Raw genomic sequence first — 12,253 nt, 5'->3', positions numbered from 1 at the left:
GTGTGCGCGTATATATATATATATATATATATATATATATATATATATATATATTTCTCCGCCGAAATCACTTTTAAACCCATTTCCACCTTTTTTTCCCTTCTCTTCCTCTTACTTTTTTTTCACGTTTTTTTACGTTTTTCTCCTTTTCGCCTCTTTTCTGGGCGTATTATTCTTCTTTTTCTTCTTTTTTTTCGTCTAATGCATACCCCATCAGTGCAGCAATGCTTATTCAATACCGCCAGCAGATGGAGACACTGGGGGATAATTTTCTAAGGATTTATACTGATTTTTCCTGTCTGAATTTGTCGCACAGAAAGTTGCAGGCCAAATATGTGTGACATTTCTGCGACTTTAGCTTCTAGAGCATTTTTACAACATTATACATAGGTGCTGAATACATAAAAAGCGACTGTTCAGCGACAGACAAGTCGCATCGGCTGAAAGTAGGCCAGAATGTCAGTCCATGTTGGAGCAGGTTTAGATACAGTCTAAAGTATAGATCTCAAAGTCTGTGCACAGAATTTAGCAAGGGCCTCGCACCTTCTGATGCATCAGGTAGGTGCACAATAGCATAGCCTAACCCTCTGTACTTTGGTCTATATTGATGCGGGACATAGACAGCCAGCTGATGACCAATCCATTAGTGCAATGGATGGCTGGAAGCATTTGTCTTTGCCTTTGCAATACCACAGAAGCAATGCATGGTCAATGTACAGCAATGACACACCTGTGTGAACAGCCAGGAGACCCCCCCCCCCCCATGTTATGTTACATAGTTACATAGTTAGTACGGTCGAAAAAAGACATATGTCCATCAAGTTCAACCAGGGAATTAAGGGGTAGGGGTGTGGCGCGATATTGGGGAAGGGATGAGATTTTATATTTCTTCATAAGCATTAATCTTATTTTGTCAATTAGGAACATTCAGCACCCACCCGCTATCAAGGCAGCTGCCTATCATGTCATGCCCTACCTGCACAGGTGTGCTGGCTACTCAAATGATCCAATTAAGGAGGCCATTTAGTCAGCAGCAGCAGAAGTCCTGTGCCTGGACGCTCCAACAGCGGCCAGACACAAGCAGAAGCAGAAGCAGCAGAAGCAGCAGCAGCACCACCTTTTGTTTTTTGGCTGCAGCAGCAGCAAGGCCCACAGGGCTGGCTAGCTGGCTAGCCAGCAAGCAGGTAGCAATGAAAGTAGGAATCTTTCTTTTTAACCCTGTAAGGGGGTGGTGCACTGTACCCGAAGATACTGCCATATCGGGTCAATGCATAGGGCGACGGAAGCAAGCTTCGAAATCGGCCCCCGTTCTCAAAAATCCATTTAATATATGGTCCCCAGATAGGGGACGTATCAGATATTAAACTGATAAGAACAGATACTACACTTGATCTTAGCCAAAAGGCCGAGAAGCGATAACCGTGAAAGGGGCGGGCCCAACAAGGTGCCCTTCATGGGCACTATCACTGCTTGCTGTCAGGGAGGCTGCCAGACAATTTTCCATGCACACTCTGGGCTGGGGGGCAGTCAACCACCAGTACACACAGCAGAACCTAAACCCATACCATTATTGCTAAGCAGCAAGACAGGGGCCCATTGCACTCCCACGGGGCCTTTTTAAATGCAATCCATAACCCGGATTTGCCAGGAACCCTTCTTACTCCTCCTACTTGCATGTGACACTGGGCTTAGGATCTGCATAGGAAACACACACACAAGCACACACCTACCTTTGTTGCCTGCAGATGCCTCCTTGGCTGTCCCCAAACGGTATCAAACCAACACCCACGGGAAGCTGTAAGCATAGAGGACATGCCTGCACCCCATTGGACTTACCTGTGTGGGTTAAATCCGGGTTATTTGACAACCTATGGCGGTGATGGTTCTGCTCAGGCAGAGCAGTGCTGATGCTCCTCATAAAGCTGTCGCTGCTGTGAAGGTTCTAGGTGACATCACAAATCCCTATGGTTACATACACAACAAAGCTGGGTTGTTGTTGTTTACACTCTGCAAGGCCTGTGGAAGTGAGTGACATCATAGCACTGTAGTTCTGAGGGTTCTAGATGGATGCAACAATCTCCTGTTGCTTCTATGAAGGCCATAATAGACGACATCACCAAACAGCTCCATAGTCACATACACAGCAAAGGAGAGATGTTGTTTACACCTAGTGATGTCAGTGGTATTGAGTGACATCACAGCACAGTGCTAAGGCTCCTGGGCCTGGACACAGCAGCGGCTGCAATATCTCAACGGAGAATACGTTTATATATATGTGTGTGTGTGCGCGTATATATATATATATATATATATATATATATATATATATATTTCTCCGCCGAAATCACTTTTAAACCCATTTCCACCTTTTTTTCCCTTCTCTTCCTCTTACTTTTTTTTCACGTTTTTTTACGTTTTTCTCCTTTTCGCCTCTTTTCTGGGCGTATTATTCTTCTTTTTCTTCTTTTTTTTCGTCTAATGCATACCCCATCAGTGCAGCAATGCTTATTCAATACCGCCAGCAGATGGAGACACTGGGGGATAATTTTCTAAGGATTTATACTGATTTTTCCTGTCTGAATTTGTCGCACAGAAAGTTGCAGGCCAAATATGTGTGACATTTCTGCGACTTTAGCTTCTAGAGCATTTTTACAACATTATACATAGGTGCTGAATACATAAAAAGCGACTGTTCAGCGACAGACAAGTCGCATCGGCTGAAAGTAGGCCAGAATGTCAGTCCATGTTGGAGCAGGTTTAGATACAGTCTAAAGTATAGATCTCAAAGTCTGTGCACAGAATTTAGCAAGGGCCTCGCACCTTCTGATGCATTAGGTAGGTGCACAATAGCATAGCCTAACCCTCTGTACTTTGGTCTATATTGATGCGGGACATAGACAGCCAGCTGATGACCAATCCATTAGTGCAATGGATGGCTGGAAGCATTTGTCTTTGCCTTTGCAATACCACAGAAGCAATGCATGGTCAATGTACAGCAATGACACACCTGTGTGAACAGCCAGGAGACCCCCCCCCGCCCCATGTTATGTTACATAGTTACATAGTTAGTACGGTCGAAAAAAGACATATGTCCATCAAGTTCAACCAGGGAATTAAGGGGTAGGGGTGTGGCGCGATATTGGGGAAGGGATGAGATTTTATATTTCTTCATAAGCATTAATCTTATTTTGTCAATTAGGAACATTCAGCACCCACCCGCTATCAAGGCAGCTGCCTATCATGTCATGCCCTACCTGCACAGGTGTGCTGGCTACTCAAATGATCCAATTAAGGAGGCCATTTAGTCAGCAGCAGCAGAAGTCCTGTGCCTGGACGCTCCAACAGCGGCCAGACACAAGCAGAAGCAGAAGCAGCAGAAGCAGCAGCAGCACCACCTTTTGTTTTTTGGCTGCAGCAGCAGCAAGGCCCACAGGGCTGGCTAGCTGGCTAGCCAGCAAGCAGGTAGCAATGAAAGTAGGAATCTTTCTTTTTAACCCTGTAAGGGGGTGGTGCACTGTACCCGAAGATACTGCCATATCGGGTCAATGCATAGGGTGACGGAAGCAAGCTTCGAAATCGGCCCCCGTTCTCAAAAATCCATTTAATATATGGTCCCCAGATAGGGGACGTATCAGATATTAAACTGATAAGAACAGATACTACACTTGATCTTAGCCAAAAGGCCGAGAAGCGATAACCGTGAAAGGGGCGGGCCCAACAAGGTGCCCTTCATGGGCACTATCACTGCTTGCTGTCAGGGAGGCTGCCAGACAATTTTCCATGCACACTCTGGGCTGGGGGGCAGTCAACCATCAGTACACACAGCAGAACCTAAACCCATACCATTATTGCTAAGCAGCAAGACAGGGGCCCATTGCACTCCCACGGGGCCTTTTTAAATGCAATCCATAACCCGGATTTGCCAGGAACCCTTCTTACTCCTCCCACTTGCATGTGACACTGGGCTTAGGATCTGCATAGGAAACACACACACAAGCACACACCTACCTTTGTTGCCTGCAGATGCCTCCTTGGCTGTCCCCAAACGGTATCAAACCAACACCCACGGGAAGCTGTAAGCATAGAGGACATGCCTGCACCCCATTGGACTTACCTGTGTGGGTTAAATCCGGGTTATTTGACAACCTATGGCGGTGATGGTTCTGCTCAGGCAGAGCAGTGCTGATGCTCCTCATAAAGCTGTCGCTGCTGTGAAGGTTCTAGGTGACATCACAAATCCCTATGGTTACATACACAACAAAGCTGGGTTGTTGTTGTTTACACTCTGCAAGGCCTGTGGAAGTGAGTGACATCATAGCACTGTAGTTCTGAGGGTTCTAGATGGATGCAACAATCTCCTGTTGCTTCTATGAAGGCCATAATAGACGACATCACCAAACAGCTCCATAGTCACATACACAGCAAAGGAGAGATGTTGTTTACACCTAGTGATGTCAGTGGTATTGAGTGACATCACAGCACAGTGCTAAGGCTCCTGGGCCTGGACACAGCAGCGGCTGCAATATCTCAACGGAGAATACGTTTATATATATGTGTGTGTGTGCGCGTATATATATATATATATATATATATATATATATATATATATATATATTTCTCCGCCGAAATCACTTTTAAACCCATTTCCACCTTTTTTTCCCTTCTCTTCCTCTTACTTTTTTTTCACGTTTTTTTACGTTTTTCTCCTTTTCGCCTCTTTTCTGGGCGTATTATTCTTCTTTTTCTTCTTTTTTTTCGTCTAATGCATACCCCATCAGTGCAGCAATGCTTATTCAATACCGCCAGCAGATGGAGACACTGGGGGATAATTTTCTAAGGATTTATACTGATTTTTCCTGTCTGAATTTGTCGCACAGAAAGTTGCAGGCCAAATATGTGTGACATTTCTGCGACTTTAGCTTCTAGAGCATTTTTACAACATTATACATAGGTGCTGAATACATAAAAAGCGACTGTTCAGCGACAGACAAGTCGCATCGGCTGAAAGTAGGCCAGAATGTCAGTCCATGTTGGAGCAGGTTTAGATACAGTCTAAAGTATAGATCTCAAAGTCTGTGCACAGAATTTAGCAAGGGCCTCGCACCTTCTGATGCATCAGGTAGGTGCACAATAGCATAGCCTAACCCTCTGTACTTTGGTCTATATTGATGCGGGACATAGACAGCCAGCTGATGACCAATCCATTAGTGCAATGGATGGCTGGAAGCATTTGTCTTTGCCTTTGCAATACCACAGAAGCAATGCATGGTCAATGTACAGCAATGACACACCTGTGTGAACAGCCAGGAGACCCCCCCCCCCCCATGTTATGTTACATAGTTACATAGTTAGTACGGTCGAAAAAAGACATATGTCCATCAAGTTCAACCAGGGAATTAAGGGGTAGGGGTGTGGCGCGATATTGGGGAAGGGATGAGATTTTATATTTCTTCATAAGCATTAATCTTATTTTGTCAATTAGGAACATTCAGCACCCACCCGCTATCAAGGCAGCTGCCTATCATGTCATGCCCTACCTGCACAGGTGTGCTGGCTACTCAAATGATCCAATTAAGGAGGCCATTTAGTCAGCAGCAGCAGAAGTCCTGTGCCTGGACGCTCCAACAGCGGCCAGACACAAGCAGAAGCAGAAGCAGCAGAAGCAGCAGCAGCACCACCTTTTGTTTTTTGGCTGCAGCAGCAGCAAGGCCCACAGGGCTGGCTAGCTGGCTAGCCAGCAAGCAGGTAGCAATGAAAGTAGGAATCTTTCTTTTTAACCCTGTAAGGGGGTGGTGCACTGTACCCGAAGATACTGCCATATCGGGTCAATGCATAGGGCGACGGAAGCAAGCTTCGAAATCGGCCCCCGTTCTCAAAAATCCATTTAATATATGGTCCCCAGATAGGGGACGTATCAGATATTAAACTGATAAGAACAGATACTACACTTGATCTTAGCCAAAAGGCCGAGAAGCGATAACCGTGAAAGGGGCGGGCCCAACAAGGTGCCCTTCATGGGCACTATCACTGCTTGCTGTCAGGGAGGCTGCCAGACAATTTTCCATGCACACTCTGGGCTGGGGGGCAGTCAACCACCAGTACACACAGCAGAACCTAAACCCATACCATTATTGCTAAGCAGCAAGACAGGGGCCCATTGCACTCCCACGGGGCCTTTTTAAATGCAATCCATAACCCGGATTTGCCAGGAACCCTTCTTACTCCTCCTACTTGCATGTGACACTGGGCTTAGGATCTGCATAGGAAACACACACACAAGCACACACCTACCTTTGTTGCCTGCAGATGCCTCCTTGGCTGTCCCCAAACGGTATCAAACCAACACCCACGGGAAGCTGTAAGCATAGAGGACATGCCTGCACCCCATTGGACTTACCTGTGTGGGTTAAATCCGGGTTATTTGACAACCTATGGCGGTGATGGTTCTGCTCAGGCAGAGCAGTGCTGATGCTCCTCATAAAGCTGTCGCTGCTGTGAAGGTTCTAGGTGACATCACAAATCCCTATGGTTACATACACAACAAAGCTGGGTTGTTGTTGTTTACACTCTGCAAGGCTGTGGAAGTGAGTGACATCATAGCACTGTAGTTCTGAGGGTTCTAGATGGATGCAACAATCTCCTGTTGCTTCTATGAAGGCCATAATAGACGACATCACCAAACAGCTCCATAGTCACATACACAGCAAAGGAGAGATGTTGTTTACACCTAGTGATGTCAGTGGTATTGAGTGACATCACAGCACAGTGCTAAGGCTCCTGGGCCTGGACACAGCAGCGGCTGCAATATCTCAACGGAGAATACGTTTATATATATGTGTGTGTGTGCGCGTATATATATATATATATATATATATATATATATATATATATATATATATTTCTCCGCCGAAATCACTTTTAAACCCATTTCCACCTTTTTTTCCCTTCTCTTCCTCTTACTTTTTTTTCACGTTTTTTTACGTTTTTCTCCTTTTCGCCTCTTTTCTGGGCGTATTATTCTTCTTTTTCTTCTTTTTTTTCGTCTAATGCATACCCCATCAGTGCAGCAATGCTTATTCAATACCGCCAGCAGATGGAGACACTGGGGGATAATTTTCTAAGGATTTATACTGATTTTTCCTGTCTGAATTTGTCGCACAGAAAGTTGCAGGCCAAATATGTGTGACATTTCTGCGACTTTAGCTTCTAGAGCATTTTTACAACATTATACATAGGTGCTGAATACATAAAAAGCGACTGTTCAGCGACAGACAAGTCGCATCGGCTGAAAGTAGGCCAGAATGTCAGTCCATGTTGGAGCAGGTTTAGATACAGTCTAAAGTATAGATCTCAAAGTCTGTGCACAGAATTTAGCAAGGGCCTCGCACCTTCTGATGCATCAGGTAGGTGCACAATAGCATAGCCTAACCCTCTGTACTTTGGTCTATATTGATGCGGGACATAGACAGCCAGCTGATGACCAATCCATTAGTGCAATGGATGGCTGGAAGCATTTGTCTTTGCCTTTGCAATACCACAGAAGCAATGCATGGTCAATGTACAGCAATGACACACCTGTGTGAACAGCCAGGAGACCCCCCCCCCCCCCCCATGTTATGTTACATAGTTACATAGTTAGTACGGTCGAAAAAAGACATATGTCCATCAAGTTCAACCAGGGAATTAAGGGGTAGGGGTGTGGCGCGATATTGGGGAAGGGATGAGATTTTATATTTCTTCATAAGCATTAATCTTATTTTGTCAATTAGGAACATTCAGCACCCACCCGCTATCAAGGCAGCTGCCTATCATGTCATGCCCTACCTGCACAGGTGTGCTGGCTACTCAAATGATCCAATTAAGGAGGCCATTTAGTCAGCAGCAGCAGAAGTCCTGTGCCTGGACGCTCCAACAGCGGCCAGACACAAGCAGAAGCAGAAGCAGCAGAAGCAGCAGCAGCACCACCTTTTGTTTTTTGGCTGCAGCAGCAGCAAGGCCCACAGGGCTGGCTAGCTGGCTAGCCAGCAAGCAGGTAGCAATGAAAGTAGGAATCTTTCTTTTTAACCCTGTAAGGGGGTGGTGCACTGTACCCGAAGATACTGCCATATCGGGTCAATGCATAGGGCGACGGAAGCAAGCTTCGAAATCGGCCCCCGTTCTCAAAAATCCATTTAATATATGGTCCCCAGATAGGGGACGTATCAGATATTAAACTGATAAGAACAGATACTACACTTGATCTTAGCCAAAAGGCCGAGAAGCGATAACCGTGAAAGGGGCGGGCCCAACAAGGTGCCCTTCATGGGCACTATCACTGCTTGCTGTCAGGGAGGCTGCCAGACAATTTTCCATGCACACTCTGGGCTGGGGGGCAGTCAACCACCAGTACACACAGCAGAACCTAAACCCATACCATTATTGCTAAGCAGCAAGACAGGGGCCCATTGCACTCCCACGGGGCCTTTTTAAATGCAATCCATAACCCGGATTTGCCAGGAACCCTTCTTACTCCTCCTACTTGCATGTGACACTGGGCTTAGGATCTGCATAGGAAACACACACACAAGCACACACCTACCTTTGTTGCCTGCAGATGCCTCCTTGGCTGTCCCCAAACGGTATCAAACCAACACCCACGGGAAGCTGTAAGCATAGAGGACATGCCTGCACCCCATTGGACTTACCTGTGTGGGTTAAATCCGGGTTATTTGACAACCTATGGCGGTGATGGTTCTGCTCAGGCAGAGCAGTGCTGATGCTCCTCATAAAGCTGTCGCTGCTGTGAAGGTTCTAGGTGACATCACAAATCCCTATGGTTACATACACAACAAAGCTGGGTTGTTGTTGTTTACACTCTGCAAGGCCTGTGGAAGTGAGTGACATCATAGCACTGTAGTTCTGAGGGTTCTAGATGGATGCAACAATCTCCTGTTGCTTCTATGAAGGCCATAATAGACGACATCACCAAACAGCTCCATAGTCACATACACAGCAAAGGAGAGATGTTGTTTACACCTAGTGATGTCAGTGGTATTGAGTGACATCACAGCACAGTGCTAAGGCTCCTGGGCCTGGACACAGCAGCGGCTGCAATATCTCAACGGAGAATACGTTTATATATATGTGTGTGTGTGCGCGTATATATATATATATATATATATATATATATATATATATATTTCTCCGCCGAAATCACTTTTAAACCCATTTCCACCTTTTTTTCCCTTCTCTTCCTCTTACTTTTTTTTCACGTTTTTTTACGTTTTTCTCCTTTTCGCCTCTTTTCTGGGCGTATTATTCTTCTTTTTCTTCTTTTTTTTCGTCTAATGCATACCCCATCAGTGCAGCAATGCTTATTCAATACCGCCAGCAGATGGAGACACTGGGGGATAATTTTCTAAGGATTTATACTGATTTTTCCTGTCTGAATTTGTCGCACAGAAAGTTGCAGGCCAAATATGTGTGACATTTCTGCGACTTTAGCTTCTAGAGCATTTTTACAACATTATACATAGGTGCTGAATACATAAAAAGCGACTGTTCAGCGACAGACAAGTCGCATCGGCTGAAAGTAGGCCAGAATGTCAGTCCATGTTGGAGCAGGTTTAGATACAGTCTAAAGTATAGATCTCAAAGTCTGTGCACAGAATTTAGCAAGGGCCTCGCACCTTCTGATGCATCAGGTAGGTGCACAATAGCATAGCCTAACCCTCTGTACTTTGGTCTATATTGATGCGGGACATAGACAGCCAGCTGATGACCAATCCATTAGTGCAATGGATGGCTGGAAGCATTTGTCTTTGCCTTTGCAATACCACAGAAGCAATGCATGGTCAATGTACAGCAATGACACACCTGTGTGAACAGCCAGGAGACCCCCCCCCCCCCCATGTTATGTTACATAGTTACATAGTTAGTACGGTCGAAAAAAGACATATGTCCATCAAGTTCAACCAGGGAATTAAGGGGTAGGGGTGTGGCGCGATATTGGGGAAGGGATGAGATTTTATATTTCTTCATAAGCATTAATCTTATTTTGTCAATTAGGAACATTCAGCACCCACCCGCTATCAAGGCAGCTGCCTATCATGTCATGCCCTACCTGCACAGGTGTGCTGGCTACTCAAATGATCCAATTAAGGAGGCCATTTAGTCAGCAGCAGCAGAAGTCCTGTGCCTGGACGCTCCAACAGCGGCCAGACACAAGCAGAAGCAGAAGCAGCAGAAGCAGCAGCAGCACCACCTTTTGTTTTTTGGCTGCAGCAGCAGCAAGGCCCACAGGGCTGGCTAGCTGGCTAGCCAGCAAGCAGGTAGCAATGAAAGTAGGAATCTTTCTTTTTAACCCTGTAAGGGGGTGGTGCACTGTACCCGAAGATACTGCCATATCGGGTCAATGCATAGGGCGACGGAAGCAAGCTTCGAAATCGGCCCCCGTTCTCAAAAATCCATTTAATATATGGTCCCCAGATAGGGGACGTATCAGATATTAAACTGATAAGAACAGATACTACACTTGATCTTAGCCAAAAGGCCGAGAAGCGATAACCGTGAAAGGGGCGGGCCCAACAAGGTGCCCTTCATGGGCACTATCACTGCTTGCTGTCAGGGAGGCTGCCAGACAATTTTCCATGCACACTCTGGGCTGGGGGGCAGTCAACCACCAGTACACACAGCAGAACCTAAACCCATACCATTATTGCTAAGCAGCAAGACAGGGGCCCATTGCACTCCCACGGGGCCTTTTTAAATGCAATCCATAACCCGGATTTGCCAGGAACCCTTCTTACTCCTCCTACTTGCATGTGACACTGGGCTTAGGATCTGCATAGGAAACACACACACAAGCACACACCTACCTTTGTTGCCTGCAGATGCCTCCTTGGCTGTCCCCAAACGGTATCAAACCAACACCCACGGGAAGCTGTAAGCATAGAGGACATGCCTGCACCCCATTGGACTTACCTGTGTGGGTTAAATCCGGGTTATTTGACAACCTATGGCGGTGATGGTTCTGCTCAGGCAGAGCAGTGCTGATGCTCCTCATAAAGCTGTCGCTGCTGTGAAGGTTCTAGGTGACATCACAAATCCCTATGGTTACATACACAACAAAGCTGGGTTGTTGTTGTTTACACTCTGCAAGGCCTGTGGAAGTGAGTGACATCATAGCACTGTAGTTCTGAGGGTTCTAGATGGATGCAACAATCTCCTGTTGCTTCTATGAAGGCCATAATAGACGACATCACCAAACAGCTCCATAGTCACATACACAGCAAAGGAGAGATGTTGTTTACACCTAGTGATGTCAGTGGTATTGAGTGACATCACAGCACAGTGCTAAGGCTCCTGGGCCTGGACACAGCAGCGGCTGCAATATCTCAACGGAGAATACGTTTATATATATGTGTGTGTGTGCGCGTATATATATATATATATATATATATATATATATATATATATATTTCTCCGCCGAAATCACTTTTAAACCCATTTCCACCTTTTTTTCCCTTCTCTTCCTCTTACTTTTTTTTCACGTTTTTTTACGTTTTTCTCCTTTTCGCCTCTTTTCTGGGCGTATTATTCTTCTTTTTCTTCTTTTTTTTCGTCTAATGCATACCCCATCAGTGCAGCAATGCTTATTCAATACCGCCAGCAGATGGAGACACTGGGGGATAATTTTCTAAGGATTTATACTGATTTTTCCTGTCTGAATTTGTCGCACAGAAAGTTGCAGGCCAAATATGTGTGACATTTCTGCGACTTTAGCTTCTAGAGCATTTTTACAACATTATACATAGGTGCTGAATACATAAAAAGCGACTGTTCAGCGACAGACAAGTCGCATCGGCTGAAAGTAGGCCAGAATGTCAGTCCATGTTGGAGCAGGTTTAGATACAGTCTAAAGTATAGATCTCAAAGTCTGTGCACAGAATTTAGCAAGGGCCTCGCACCTTCTGATGCATCAGGTAGGTGCACAATAGCATAGCCTAACCCTCTGTACTTTGGTCTATATTGATGCGGGACATAGACAGCCAGCTGATGACCAATCCATTAGTGCAATGGATGGCTGGAAGCATTTGTCTTTGCCTTTGCAATACCACAGAAGCAATGCATGGTCAATGTACAGCAATGGCACACCTGTGTGAACAGCCAGGAGACCCCCCCCCCCCCCATGTTATGTTACATAGTTACATAGTTAGTACGGTCGAAAAAAGACATATGTCCATCAAGTTCAACCAGGGAATTAAGGGGTAGG

General features: G+C 45.6%; 5 non-coding genes across 5 annotated transcripts; all 5 read right to left on the bottom strand.

Annotated features, from left to right (window-relative positions):
- Positions 1-1,226: 1,226 nt before the first annotated feature.
- On the bottom strand, positions 1,227-1,417 carry LOC130334972 (U2 spliceosomal RNA). Its single transcript, XR_008876686.1, has one exon. It is a non-coding gene; the product is annotated as a U2 spliceosomal RNA (small nuclear RNA).
- Positions 1,418-3,504: 2,087 nt separating this feature from the next.
- On the bottom strand, positions 3,505-3,695 carry LOC130334947 (U2 spliceosomal RNA). Its single transcript, XR_008876667.1, has one exon. It is a non-coding gene; the product is annotated as a U2 spliceosomal RNA (small nuclear RNA).
- A 2,092-nt stretch (positions 3,696-5,787) lies between these two features.
- Positions 5,788-5,978, bottom strand: LOC130334971 (U2 spliceosomal RNA). The gene has a single exon (XR_008876685.1). It is a non-coding gene; the product is annotated as a U2 spliceosomal RNA (small nuclear RNA).
- A 2,096-nt stretch (positions 5,979-8,074) lies between these two features.
- LOC130334969 (U2 spliceosomal RNA) lies at positions 8,075-8,265 on the bottom strand. The gene has a single exon (XR_008876684.1). It is a non-coding gene; the product is annotated as a U2 spliceosomal RNA (small nuclear RNA).
- A 2,087-nt stretch (positions 8,266-10,352) lies between these two features.
- Positions 10,353-10,543, bottom strand: LOC130334967 (U2 spliceosomal RNA). Its single transcript, XR_008876682.1, has one exon. It is a non-coding gene; the product is annotated as a U2 spliceosomal RNA (small nuclear RNA).
- Between the last annotated feature and the right edge of the window lie 1,710 nt (positions 10,544-12,253).

Source organism: Hyla sarda, unplaced genomic scaffold (genome assembly GCF_029499605.1).
Source record: "Hyla sarda isolate aHylSar1 unplaced genomic scaffold, aHylSar1.hap1 scaffold_446, whole genome shotgun sequence".
Classification (NCBI taxonomy): Eukaryota; Metazoa; Chordata; class Amphibia; order Anura; family Hylidae; genus Hyla; species Hyla sarda.
Note: the sequence above shows the minus strand (reverse complement) of the source record. Positions and strands in the feature narration are given on the sequence as shown.